The sequence below is a fragment of the Temnothorax nylanderi genome, unplaced genomic scaffold (assembly GCF_030848795.1).
Source record: "Temnothorax nylanderi isolate EJ_2023f unplaced genomic scaffold, tnyl_v1.0 TNYL_tig0302_pilon, whole genome shotgun sequence".
NCBI lineage: Eukaryota > Metazoa > Arthropoda > Insecta > Hymenoptera > Formicidae > Temnothorax > Temnothorax nylanderi.
In genome coordinates, this window is record NW_027249364.1 from 148,486 (window position 1) to 163,612 (window position 15,127).

Sequence of the window (15,127 nt, forward strand, 5' to 3'; positions counted from 1 at the left end):
GGAATCAATACATAATTGTGCGCGTCGTAGTAGACTATTTGTTGCATTACTAATTATTTCTGGTGTTATTGTAGCGATTGCTTCAATTATTTTTTATTCTAATTCCTCACGATTATTAATATGCGGCTTATAAACATGTTCTTTTATATGACCCCATAAAAAGTAATCTAGTGGCGTTAAATCGGGTGACCGTACTGGCCAACTTATAGGACCATTACGTCCTATCCATCTTCCTGGAAATTTTTCATCAAGAGACTGGCGCACACATTTTGCATTATGTAGTGGTGCACCATCTTGTTAGAAAACGAGCCGTTGTCGTTCATTTAATGGAACATCTTCCAACAGTTCTGGTAAATTGTTGTTTAAGAAATTGTTATATATGTTACCATTAAGCTTTATAGGCATTTCAAACGGTCCAATCTGTAATTTAATGTTGAAGATATTACATTATTTGTTACATAAGCTATAATACATGCAATAAATAAACCAGAGATGTACTCATAAAAATTAAAAAATATTTACAATGAGAAACAACTTACTGTTAAGTTATTCTATATACCGGCTCACAGATTTATACCAAAACTAGCTGGTTATCCGGGCTTCGCCCCGGAGGACATATGTAATAAGACACGCAAATAGTCTCCCTCTCCCTCTCCCTCTCCCTCCCTCCCTCGCTCCCTCCCTCCCTCCCTCCCGCACTCCCCGGGAAATTCTACCCCTGTTTTATATACAATTCTTTAAAATTCGGTCAATTATTTCTCGAAAAATTAAAAAAATTAAAAAAAACCGGTTTCCAGAAAATCAGTAACAAAAATAATAACACGTATACTTGTAGATGGATCTTTCTCACACGAATACCATATTCGAAATTATCAACATCGTTCTAGTATAAATCTGTGGGCCGGGTATACAGAATAACGTAATTATAGTAAGTTGTTTCTCATTGTACATATTGCTTCCTAATAGAGGAAGCCTTTGTTTTCATTCAAAAAATTTTTTTTAGTTTTTTTACCAATGTGTTTAGAATGTTCTAAAACGTCCAAAAATTATGTTTTCACAAAATGTCCGTGCGTGTGCGTGTGCGTGTGCGTGTGCGTGTGCGTGTGCGTGTGCGTGTGCGTGTGCGTGTGCGTGTGCGTGTGCGTGTGCGTGTGCGTGTGCGTGTGCGTGTGCGTGTGCGTGTGCGTGTGCGTGTGCGTGTGCGTGTGCGTGTGCGTGTGCGTGTGCGTGTGCGTGTGCGTGTGCGTGTGCGTGTGCGTGTGCGTGTGCGTGTGCGTGTGCGTGTGCGTGTGCGTGTGCGTGTGCGTGTGCGTGTGCGTGTGCGTGTGCGTGTGCGTGTGCGTGTGCGTGTGCGTGTGCGTGTGCGTGTGCGTGTGCGTGTGCGTGTGCGTGTGCGTGTGTGTGTGTGTGTGTGTGTGTGTGTGTGTGTGTGTGTGTGTGTGTGTGTGTGTGAGCGAGTGACGTCTCCGCCATGTATGTCTATTTTATTTTCTCATTGTTAAGGGTTAGTTTTAATTAGCAACTATTGTAACGCTACTTTTTGTTACTACTTATTCGTCACTGCTAACGTTATTTTCTTTCAATTGCAGATTTTTAGTAACTCCATTGCCGATGGCTTGGCGTTTTACTTATCACAGAAATGCGAAAAGTTTCATGTGTGCGAAGAAACAATTGCGTTTTGCAAGCGCATGAATAATCTGTTTGACGCACTAAATCGTAAATCTCCCAACGAAGGACTTACCCCGTTATCTAAAGACTTTAAGGTATGTAATGTCAATACTTGAAAATTCAGATTATCGCGGAGTTAAGAAATGCACAATTTCATAGGACGATTACCATGCGAGACAATGTCTCACGATCATCAATATGTTGATTACCCAGACATTTTGATTATTGTTATTTACAGGTGTTGGAAGATTCATTAGAATGGTTGAACAGATGGGAATTAACTGCAAAGAAAGGCGATATATTGCAAGACGAATTTTTAACGACAGAGACGGCCGAAGGATGGAGAGTTTCTATTACATCTACACTGTGTCGTTACCTTACGTATAACTTCGATTTCCAGTATGTGCTCACGGGGAAAATTAATCAAGACAACTTGGAGGTAACAGTTGATCTGCAAAGAAACAATACTTACCGTGTAAAAATAGATGAAAACTCACCGAAATGTTAATGCTCTAGAAAGGTTCTCTATGTATGTGTTGTTTACCTGTTTCAGAAATTTTTCGGTACCATACGGCAAGCTGCAGGCTGCAACAATCATCCCAACTGTACTACGTTCCTGCAGCTCTACAAATTGCTGTCGATATATAGTGCAATAAAGCCACCGAAATACGGTAACTGTACCATTTCCGACAAAACGCCCCAGACACCGCAGATGTTGGTATCTCTGGCTGAACTAAAAACTATAATACGGGGAGAACAAGGCAAAATTTGCGAAATATCGTCGACAAATAAAAGAAAAGTTGGATGCAAGTTTGGAGTATGAGAATTGGGAGGCCGACGACATAATAGAATATACCTGATCCTGATGACGTCCTTTCTCCCACTCTTGACTGTATCATATATTATGTTACAGGTTTCTTTTTTTAACTAACTTTCTGTACGCTGCTTCACACGTAACTAACCCGTTGGTAACTTTCAAACGCATTAACATTTATTATTGTACTGTCTTAGCTATGAGTGCGCAATAGTATATAGTATCGCATATAATCGTATATATAGTCGTATGTAGTAATTACGCTTCCATGCTTCATTTAAGGTGACGGATTAATTATCGTTCTTTGCCTTTTTTCCGTATTATGAAAATTAACTGTACGAAAATTTAACTACAGTCGCGTTACTGACGGACTTGTATCAAGTCACCTTAATCGTACATTAACTTAAGGTCCGATTGCATTAATGTAAATTAACTTTAAACACGGTTTAATTTGATTTTTATCTTTTTCTAATTTTTCGAACTAGAAAAGGATAAAAGTAAGTTAAACCGAGTTTAAAGTTAATCTACATTGAGCAATCGGGTCTAAAAGTAGTGATGGCAAACTCTCTACTCTCTGCTATGGTAGTTGTATATGTTTTTTGCTCTCAAGTTGTCATTCCAAGCTTTTGAACAATTTGCTGAAGCCATTCGATTTTAACCTTTGTTGTGCACACCTCTTCGAAATTACGTATTATGCACAGGGGGTATGTCATACCCCAGTCACTTAAAACGTTTATTACAGACGTACAATTCGTTATTTTGACTCAAACAAAATTGCTGGCTATTGTTCAAAGCTTCCAAAATAAGGTCTAATAGGTTTCATTAATATTTTGCAACATAAAAAAATTATAAATGATATGTTAACTAAAAAAAACCGAAAAATGGACTTTTCACTAAAAAATGCATAAAAAATTCAATTTTTAATATTTTTTAATAATTTTTGCGGGATTACTTTCTTGAAATACTACACTTTCAAGGAAAAATATTAGTTTATAGCGGAGTTGAAAAAAGTATATTTATTTCCCACCCCAGAATTTCGGAACGTCAACTTCTCACCACTGCCAAGAGCAGACTAAAGCCGGGCGGGCAAATCTATGTATAGGATCTTGAAGTGTTATTCCTAGACTACAGGTAGATGGCAGCACAGGTCCCAATTCGCATTGTACGTATTAGAAAAACGCGTTTGAAAATACGCTGGGGTATCTCCTACCACCGGTGCACAACAAAGGTTAATTTTAGGATATCTGTGCAAGCAGGTCCTAAAAATTTATAACTCGTGCGACACCTGTATAAAAGCTGTGAAAATTTATTCCTGTAGTCGAGCTTCAGTACCGAACGCGGCAACGAAACTGATTGATATAAAAACTCGTGGTGGCTTGATTCACGCCAATCTTAGATTTTTTAATCTCATCCGCCACGTAGAAGCATGCTTCGCAAAATATGCATATCATGTGGATGTTTTTGATTTAACGTTCGATGACGTTATTACAACGTATGATTTTACGTTTCCGTGCAAAGAGCATGCTTCTGACATACTATCTTTCGCATTAGTTTATTACGTTCGGTTAAGGATGAGGCAACACGCTCATCAACAAAACTTAACTTAAAAATTTGTTGTAAAAAAAAAGCTGTCAAAATTGACGAATGAATAAACTGCTCTTTATATAATAATGTTATATTGTACTTTTTTCTTTACCATGTAAACCTGAAATGTGTTTTTTTCAAATCTGATACAATTTAAACATTATTCATGAGTGAATAATGTTAAAATTGTATCAATGATTCATTGGTGAATGATTCATCCGGAATCGAACACCAATATCATCAAAATGTCTCATGCCGTAGCTAAAGACACTCGACTAAACGTTATTTAAAATCACGGTATAATAAGACTCGGTCATATTTATCGTGCTCGCCTGCATGCACAACGAATTTATTGCCCGCCAGTCAGCATCGCGTTCTTTATTTGTCTCGTTATAACCGTACTTAAATTTGGCGCGTTTTGTAATTCATTGTCTGGCCGCCGCTGTCGTTGCAATCTAGTAGGGCGACTAGCTTCAATAAGTGAGTCGCCCCCCACCACCGGAGTTGCCAGACCTGTATACACGACCGTGGTACGGACTATCGTAAGATGTTCCACAGAAGCGGCCCAAGTACGGATCCTTGAGGTACGACTCCGGTGACTCTATACTCTACTCTTGTCGGCCATCCTCTGTGTCGTACCTAAGAAATCTATCCCCGAGGTAGCTTTTCACCATTCTCTTTAAGTAAGATGGCACCTTTAGCCTATCCAGTGCCAGACAAATGCTATCCCATCTAGCTGAATTGAAGGCGTTCCTGATGTCGAGGGCGACAACAAAGCAGTACTTCTTTGCCCCCCTCCCCTTCCATCGTGCACCAGATATCGCTTCCTTCGCCGTGTTGGCAACGTGATTTATTGCATCCAACGTCGATCTGGACTTTCTGAAACCGTATTGGTTGTCCGCTAGAGAGTCCCCAATAGCGGCTTCAATCCGGTTGTAAATAATACGTTCTAAGATCTTTCCAGCAGTATCCAGCATGCACAGAGGGCGGTATGACGACGGATTGTCTAGTGGTTTCTTACCCTTGGGCAGAAGAACCAGTTTCTGCAACTTTCAGCGCTCAGGAAAGATTCCCTCTCTGAGGCATGCATTGTACATGTCAAGGAACATCTCAGGAGCTGCCTTAATCGCTGCTTTGATGGCAACATTGGGAATGCTATCCATTCCCGGCGCCTTCTTATTTCCCATCTTCCTACTTGCTCGGAATAGTTCCTCGCGTGTAATTGGAAGGAATATCTTCGGAATCTACCTGCTCCACCTGATATTCAAACTATTGCTGTTGTGGGAAGAGTGTTGTGACTATCGTCTTTAGCTGGTCTGGGCAGGTAGGATGTTGCCTCGATTGACTCTTAAGTCGAGTCATGACCATCTTGTATGGTCTGGCCCAAGGATCTTCATCTACCTCATCCAGCAGCTCGGTCCACGTCTGCCTTTTACTGCGCTTGATGGCTTTGGTCAGCCTGGCACGTGTTGCCTTGTATTCCGCTTCCCGGGCCGGATGCCAGACGCTTTCCCGGGTTCGTTGGGCTAGCCTCCTGGCATGGTTGCTCTCCCTGCGAATCTCAGCTATTACATCATTTCACCAGTATACCGGAGAGCGCGGATTCCCATCTCCTCTTCTTGGCATGGTAGCGTCGCAAGCTCTTGCCATCCTTCTCATGACTTCCTCCACCATCTTCTCAGCGCAATTCACTCCGATATCACCGTCCTCCATGACCAAACGGAACACATCTTCGTCAAACGCGTTAGCCTTCCAGCCGATGGCTTCAGGCCTGCTGCTTGTTGGTCGTTGTTGGTATTTTGGTTTTCTAGAGACCTCCCACATGATAGCACAGTGGTCGCTGTGCGTGTAGATATCGGTCACCCACCAACGAGTGTCGCCCTTTGCGAGGCCACTGCTGGCAAAGGTGAGGTCTATCACTGAGTTCGCTTCTCCCTTGTAGTAAGTAGGTGTAATGCCGTCGTTGAGCAGGACCAAATTTAGTACGGACAGAGCTTTCAAGAGTGCTTGCTCTCTCTTGTTTGTCCTCTTACTACCCCAGTCCGTAGCCCAGGCATTGAAATCTCCCGCAATCACAAGTGGGTTCCTGTCCTTTGACTCACTGACAAGTCGGTCTAGTGTTCCCTCAAAGTCGTGTGTGTGTGCGTGTGTGCGTGTGTGCGTGAGTGCGTGAGTGCGTGAGTGCGTGAGTGCGTGAGTGCGTGAGTGCGTAAGTGCGAGTGTGCGTGTGTGTGTGTGTGTGTGTGTGTGTGTGTGTGTGTGTGTGTGTGTATGTGTGTGTGTGTGCGTGTGTGTGCGGATTTGATGTCCGTAGTTGCTCTAACTTCCACAAATATTGAGATATTGGACTCAACTTTTTTTTTAATGTAGAGTATCATTAAAGAAAAGTTAGTATTGAATTTGGCGGTGATCTGTAAAGAGGTTCTTTCTTTATAAAATTTTGAATTTTTTGAGAAATGTCCGTGGCTGCTCTAACTTCCGCAAATTTTGAGATATCAGGTTATTTCTAATTCTATTACGAATAGCAGGTGTCGCGCGTCGCGGGGCCCGTGTCGCGTGTCGCGTGATTCCGCGGCTCCGGTATTCGTCGCGGGGTCGCGGGAAGGGATATCGACCCCCCGCGAAGATCGTATAAATAAGATGAAACGATGCTTGCATCAATAATCCCTCGATTATTAGAAGAAGCGACAACAGGACGACATGGCAGCATACACAAGCGAAGAATATTACGGTATGCTGATGGCACTCGGAGAGTTCCACGGCCAGGTTGCCGTTGCTGCTAGAAGATACGCCGAGTTGTATCCCGCTCGAGCAAGACATCCGTCGGCCCCCGTTATACTTGCGACAGCTCAAACTTTATGAGACTGGCAGCGTCTTACCGAAAAAACAAGACACCGGTAGAAATCGTCATGCAAGAAATTTGCGGTATGTCGAGACAATCATTCGTGTTGTCCGGCAAGAACCTGAAAAAAGCTTTCAATGAAGAAAAAAGAGGAAGAAGAACGCTTCAAAGCATTTGTAGCGTCAAGTGGACCGCAGCCTAAGACGCATGAGAGCATGTATCGCGATGAACGGTGGCCACTTCGAACATTTGCTGTAATTAAAGTATCTCTTCCAAAAATAACAAATCTGCTCTTTTCAGGGCAACCAAATATTGGTAAATCTGTAGAATAGTGGCCTCCTCACCGATTTCGTTGAACTTAGACTTAATCGACGCGTTTTTGCGTGAAACGAAAGAATCTGGCAGAAAAAAGTGTCGCTCTGCCCCGCGAAGCGAGATATTAAACGTAAAATTTGACAAGAATCAGGTTATGATTCCTGTCATACCGACGAGATGTAGCGACTACGAACATGCCCTGTGGCCATATGCGCATGCTCAGTGGCCGCACGCGCATGCAAAAGTGCGCGAATTTGAAACGTATGTATACTTATAATGCATATCACTTACAATTAGCTTTCAATGATGAACATATCTTATATAACATATCAAAGTACATGCGTGGGCGGGGAGGGCTTCGCCCCCCCCTGCACCACCACCCCCCATTGTGTGAGTAAACCTAGAGACCCTCAAGGGAGAGTCTGGAAAACGTCCGCCATTTTGCAGCAACTAGTAACTTTTATAGGAAATTTTGAAATAATAAAAATCAAGTGTTAAATACAATGGAATTGTATTATTTATTTAAGATTACAATGCATTGCCATTGTTTTGCTATTGTATGATCGCCTTTTTAATACTTTTTTTTTGTTCGCTATTCGCAACCTAAATATAGTGTACTTAAATATAATTTTGTATTTTAAATTATGACAATCTAAAATATTGCAATCTATTTGAGAAAATTGAGTAATAAAATATTGCTTTAAATTTTTGTTTTTATTTTTAATGAAAGGAAAACAATTTCTAAAAATTGTTTCCATTTCCACAAAAAAATCAAATATATTCGGTTTGACAAAAAACAGTGTTTCTATCTTGTAACGCCTAAGTAAAACTAAATTATTATATTTAACATTTTGTACTTTTTTCGATCCGACAGATGATATACAGTTATCACAATGTGTCATATTCTTTTTTATATTTGCAATTATATATCCTGCTATATTGTACAGTACATTCAGTTCAATATTATTAAACACAATAGTATTACTATGTGGAATTGGTGAAAATAACTCATTATCATTACATTCTTCACTAATACTTTGTTTTTTTGTAGAATTAGAATTATTTAAAAATTCTGTAATCATATGACTGTCATCTTGATCATAATTACTTTTCTCCACTGTCTTAATATACTGAGATGTTGAAATAAGTTTTAAGTTGTCCTTAAACTGAAGTGCAGTGGGAATAACATTTTTCGAACGTATAACTGAAAATAAATTTTCCAAACAGTCTTGAGAAAATCTACCTGTTAAAACAAATTTGTATGCTCTATCACTAAATAAATAATCTGTTAAATGTAAAATGGAATTTGTTGATATTATAACACCAGTTTGCACAGGTTTGTAATGACCCTTTTCACCAATTCTTAAATTTTGGAAGAGATTAACAACTTCGACAAAATAATCAACATTCCTCATATTTATTTTCATTATACTTGCTTAAAGCTAATGTTGGATTTCGTGAAGTCATAAGAGCAAACCACTTTAAAATGACTTCAACAAAACATGCTGTTGTATTAAAATCTAAATTTGATTCTTCATTCGCTAAAAAATAAAGCGATGAACTTACATCTTTACTAAGAAGATTTTTTGCTTTACATACTTTCATTTTATTGAAATGTCCACTAGGTTGTACATCATCTTTATTTATTCTTGGAGTTAGCAAAAAATCTAAATTGTCTTGTAAAGCAACAAGATGAATAAAATGTTCCCATTTAACAAGATTAGATGTAAGTTTATATTTATCTACAAATTCAAGAGGAAGTTCTATAATTTTGTTATTTGCTAAGCAACATTTTAAATTCTTTAAAATATGTGGAACGTCTGCAATAAAAAATAATTTTCGTTGCGGATCTTCAGGATGTTGACAATAAAATTTACATGTGGAATGTCGGCCAGCATGTATATCAAATGCTTTCCACATCGCCATATTAACAGGTCCCATATCAGAAGTGACACTATTTATATACAAACCAATTGCATGAGCCTTTTTAATTATCTGCAATATAATAGGTTTTAATAATGAACCATCATAGCTATCTGACGTAAAGTAATATCCGACAGTTTGTTTCCATCGGCTACTTATACCAGCAATCATGAACACTAAGGCATGCGTAGCATGTACAACATTACCTGTATTATTTGGCAAAGTTGTATTTCCAATCATGGTATGACTGGAAACATCATATGAAGTTCCTGGCATAATAGCCATTTCGTCAAGGGTAAGCATGCATTCTTTGTCATTATTATCTTTAAAACCATCTACTTTCAGTTTTATATACTCAAAAATTTTATCATCAATACTATTATGAAATTGTACATGTTCTAATCTTTTTCGTAAAGTTCTAAGACATGGTAATGGTATATTCTGTTTAATCAGTTCTTCGTAACCGTTATTTCCACATGTAAATCTTAACTTCAATGCTTTTTTTATTGTAACAGCAGACCAGCTTTTAATCTTTCTCCCGTCTCTTTCCAGAAATTCAATCTGGTCACTATTAAACACTTTTTCTAACATTTTTCTATTCTTATCATCTTTTAATTTTTTTCTAATTTTTTAAGTTTAGCTTGCTGTTGCCTAAATTTATTTTTCATAACTTTGTGTGCTTTTATTAAACGTTGATATTTTTTTACAAATATATTACTGTTCGTATTATTTTCATCTTGGACATTTTGACTTACTGCTACGGTTAATATTTCGTTTTCATCTTCTATGACATTCATAACTTCGTGTTCATCTTCATCTTCTGCAACATTCATAGCTTTGTATTCATTTTCATCTTCTGCAAAATTTGTAGCTTCGTATTCATTTTTATCTTCTGCAACATTTGTAGCTTCGTATTCATCTTTGTTTTTATTTTGATCTTTTTCCTAAAAAACGAAAAATATCATATTTATTATTTTACTTCTATTTATACAAAATATTTTAAGGAATATTTTATTTGTTTTACAACCTCTACTAAAGATTCTCTCTTTACTAAATAATTTGGGAAAAGAGTAGGTATTGCATTGAGTTTTAATTTTTTTTTGCCATCAACACGAGTTGTTTCTCACATGTTATCTGAAAAATGTACCTATAAACATAAAATTAAACTTTATTAAACTTTTTACTTTAATATATATTATACACATATGTTTTATTTCTTACTTCACATATGTATGTATTATCAGTCGGTGTCCAGTTTAGCCTTGAAATGCATGCTGCCCACAACGCTCTTCTTGTAGTATTTTTTGGAAAGCGTTTCATTATAAATCCTTTTTTGGAACTATTGTTACGTTCTGGCACGCAACAACCCGTCATCGTTTATCATTTAATTTATTTTCTAATATATGCCTGTACATATGTACACTCTACTCTAACCTCGTATTAATAACCTCAAATAATAACAGATTCGTAACTTCAGTTGTTGATCTAAACTCATCCAAAATGTAACATCTAGTAAATTTTGCTGCAAAATGGCTGCACCAATCAGGAAGTGAACGTTGGGTTTCCAGACTCTCCCTTGAGGGTCTCTAAGTAAACCTAGGAGTGTGGGCGGGGGGGCTCCGCCCCCTCCCGCACCCCCGTGCACTGGGCAGTGTGGGTTGGGTTGATGGGTGGGCAGGGGGGGCTTCGCCCCCCCCCGCACCACCCCCCCATGGACACACCTTCGGCGTGCCCGGGTAGGAAATGTATTTCGCTTTAAGCGTGAGCGGGGGGGGCTTCGCCCCCCCCTGCACCCCCCCATGCACGTGAACCTCGCTTTGTAATTTATAATTTATAAAGTGAGGCTTACGTGCATGGGGGTGCGGGGGGCGGAGCCCCCCGCCCACACTTCTAGGTTTACTCACACAATGGGGGGTGCAGGGGGGGCGAAGCCCCCCCCGCTCACACATGTACTTTGATATATTATATAGGATATATTAACGAGTAGGGATGCAATAATATTAATATAATTTATGATAGAAAAATTAATAAATTATTTAATAGAACATAATGTGATAAGTAACAAAATACATTATCCAAAGTGCAATAATAAATTAAAATTAAACAGAAATAATTTCTCATTTCGTTGTCGAAAAGTATTATATGAGAAAAATTAACGTAACAAATATGTGAAGAAACAATGCACATTTAAAGGAAGTGTTAGATTTAATACATGGTTTAGCAGATCTAACTTAAACTTGTAATTATGTAGCCTCCGAGACATCTGCTTCATCGTCCACAGTCTTCGGTGGATACAATTCTGCAATTGCACGGAAAAAACTGCTTAAGCGATCTTCATAAACATGAACGCGTTTGAAGAGATATTCAGCTAAATATCCCACTAAATGCGAAGAACGCGTTCCATACCATGGGATATTAGCCCTTACTTCTCTCCAAACACGTTCAATATGCTGAGTGTGGGCTCCTGAATAGACAAACAAATAGAAATTAGTAATGCTAAGTTTAGTGTTGTGTATTTCGAATGCATATGTTGCTCTTTATATATTTGCAATGTAATTACCGGTATCTGGGTCGACGAAATTCATCGAATGATTTACTGTTAGATGTTGGAAGCCTTCACTGTTTAAACAGTTGTACGACTTCCAACAATCTGACATTATCGTCGTCCCAGGTAGAATCCACTCCTTGATCAGCTCAAGCAGAGTTTTTTCCGTGCGGTCTTGCACTGGCACAATAAAAATTTTTTTGTGCCACGTTCGTATCCACCGAAAATCCACTTTCCCTCGATTATTCGGCCACGATTGTACTTTCTTTTGCCGATTTTTGCTTCGTCTATTTCGACGATTATATTGGGCCCTCCAAGTTTCGTTGAGTTCTTTTCGGCCCAATATATGCAAACCTATTATAACAAATCAACATAACAAATTCTATAAATATATATCTATTGAACATATATTCATTGTATTAAGTATATTAAATTATACTTACTTCTCGGCAAAAAGAAATCCAGTCAACAACCGAGTGCTGAGAACTCTGTGCACAAAAACATATGTCTCGGAGATCTTAACATAATAAAATATGCAGTCATCCTGCATATTGTTTCCAGGCTTAAGTTAGATTTGCTGAACCATGTATCAAATCTAACACTTCCTTTAAATATGCATTGTTTCTTCACATATTTTTTATGTTTATTTTTCTCATATAATACTTTCCGACAACGAAATGAGAAATTATCTCTGTTTAACTTTAATTTATTATTGCACTTCGGACAATATATTTCGTTGCTTATAACATTATGTTCTATTAAATAATTTATTAATTTGTCTTTATCGTGAGTCACTGCCAAAAACTCGTGCAGCTGCATTTTGGCACGATAACTTATAATAAAACAAAATAATATCATTTCGAATTATGTTACACTTCTGACTTACCAACCAAACAGTTGTCACGTGATCTGCTGCATGCGCGTGCGGCCACTGAGCATGCGCATATGACTGCAGGGGATGTTCGTAGTCGCTACAGCTCGTCGGTATGACAGGAATCATAACCTGATTCCTGTCAACTTTTACGTTTAATATCTCGCTTCGCGAGGCAGAGCGACACTTTTTTCTGCCAGATTCGGTCGTTTTGTGCAAAAACGCGTCGATTAAGCCTAAGTTCAACGAAATCGGTGAGAAAGCCACTATTCTTCAGATTTACCCAAATATTTTATTACGAGGAACATTCTCTCAGAGTTTGCAATAATAATCTGTTCTGGAAGCGAAGTAAGAAGAATTCCGCGTTTAAAATTCGGAGGCATTAACCAATCAGACATTCACATTCGATAGCGCTAGTACCGAGTGTATCGTGAAATCGGTTTCCCGAAAAGATACGCGTCGGGAGCCTAGAGATGGCGCGCACCACTACACCTTTCTACACTTAAAGGATACCCAGTGCATCTTGCTGTAAACACAGAGATCGACAACTACATTTACGCAAGCATTACTTCTGTAATAACTCACAATAATTCACTCGATTACGTGGAGTGAATTATCGTAAGTTACTACAAAACCCCGGTTACGTGGAGAAATTATCGCAAGTTACTAGAGAAATAACGCTCGCGTAAACGTAGTAAGTGTGTATTTATTCGTAAAAGAATATTTTTTAATATTTGAGTAAAGAGAGTGAAGTGAATTGAAGTGAAGTAAAGAAAGTGAAGTTAGTGAGTGAGTTAAAAAGAGAGAACTAAAGGTAGAACGTGCTTGCATGTGTGTGCGCGTATCGTTGTGGCTGTTACTATGTTTACACGAGCGTTACTTCTGTAGCAATTTACGATAATTCACTCGATTACGCGGAGTGAATTATCGTAAATTTACTACAAAACCCCGTTTACGCGAAGGACTTATCGTAAGTTACTACAGAAGTAACGCTCGCGTAAACATTGTATGTGTTTTCCAATGTTATTGCCAGTTCTGAAAATTTACGGTGTGCGTAACATAAACTGTACATTTTCTATGCTGGCAGTAAATATTGGTACGCAGCTTGTGTGCGTCGATCGGCTGATCGCAGCAGGCACCCGACGTAAACGTCCGCATCTAACGGTGAGTTGCGCCGCTCCTGCCTACCTCCTGTACTCGGCCCGTAATAAGGTACAAATTTTTGTTAATATCTTGGAAAGTAAGCATTGGACACAATTTTACAAGAGGAAAAGTTGTCTTAGAATTGTGTCAAGAATCTGTAGTTTGAAGGATAAAAGGTTTCGAATCACCCTGTATCCTTCAGTCTTTTCTACCCCTGTTTCATATATAATTCTTTAAGATTGGTTGCTTAGACTCAGCTTTATACGCGATCAAAGATCCATATGCGAAGTCCATATATGGACCATGTAGCCTAAACTCCCAAAGTCAACATCGATTTGACATTGCGTCAAATATAAAACCCCACTTGTGCTACTAAGCTGACCCTTTTTCAGTTCATAAAAAGGTTAAATTTAAAATTTAAAAAAGCAAATTAGAAACTTGCACATTGCTTCATCATCATTACAGATCGCTACCATTGCTCCTATTTTATTTCGCTCATAAAGCTTCTTCTATAAGAAAGCCAAACTAATAAATACTAACAATTATGCATCAAATAAAATACAAGCTTCCTCATAAGAGGAGCTATGTGAGCGAAATAAAATATGAGCAATGATAGCGATCTGTAGTAATGAGGAAGTAATGTGCTAATTTCTAATTTGCACACTTTTTTTAATTTTTATCAATACATCTCTGGTTTGTTTATTGTATGTATTATAGCTTATGTAATAAATGATGTAATATCTTCAACATTAAATTACAGATTGGATTGTTTGAAATGCCTGTAAAGCTTAATGGCAACATGTGTAACAATTTCTTAAACAACAATTTACCAGAACTGTTGGAAGATGTTCCATTAAATAAACGACAACGGCTCGTTTTCTAACAAGATGGTGCACCACTACATAATGCAAGATGTGTGCGCCAGTCTCTTGATGAAAAATTTCCAGGAAGATGGATAGGACGTAATGGTCCTATAAGTTGGCCAGTACGGTCACCCGATTTAACGCCACTAGATTACTTTTTATGGGGTCATATACAAGAACATGTTTATAAGCTGCATATTAATAATCGTGAGGAATTAGAAAAAAAATAATTAAAGCAATCGCTACAATAACACCAGAAATAATTATTAATACAACAAATAGTCTACTACGACGCGCACAATTATGTATTGCAATGGTGGTCATTTTGAACATTTATTGTAAAGATTGTAAAGATATCTTTTAATTTACAATTAAAACTTGTTAAATATGTTTGATTTTTAATTACTGATTTAATTACTTTCTACTGAAACAATTACAATTTGTATTTTATTGCAAACATTCCAAAATATTCCAAAATGCAAACTAAATAAATGTCAAACCTAATTCTATTACAATTTATTTGTCTCGCACAGCGTAGCATAGTAGATATCTTCATAGT

The 15,127-nt window shown here is 38.1% G+C and overlaps 1 long non-coding RNA gene across 1 annotated transcript; it reads right to left on the reverse strand.

The window, feature by feature from the left end:
- Window positions 1–11,155: 11,155 nt before the first annotated feature.
- Window positions 11,156–12,171, reverse strand: LOC139780872 (uncharacterized). Its single transcript, XR_011720363.1, has 2 exons — window positions 11,707–12,171; window positions 11,156–11,610 (listed from the first exon to the last, which is right to left on the reverse strand). It is a non-coding gene; the product is annotated as an uncharacterized lncRNA (long non-coding RNA).
- Between the last annotated feature and the right edge of the window lie 2,956 nt (window positions 12,172–15,127).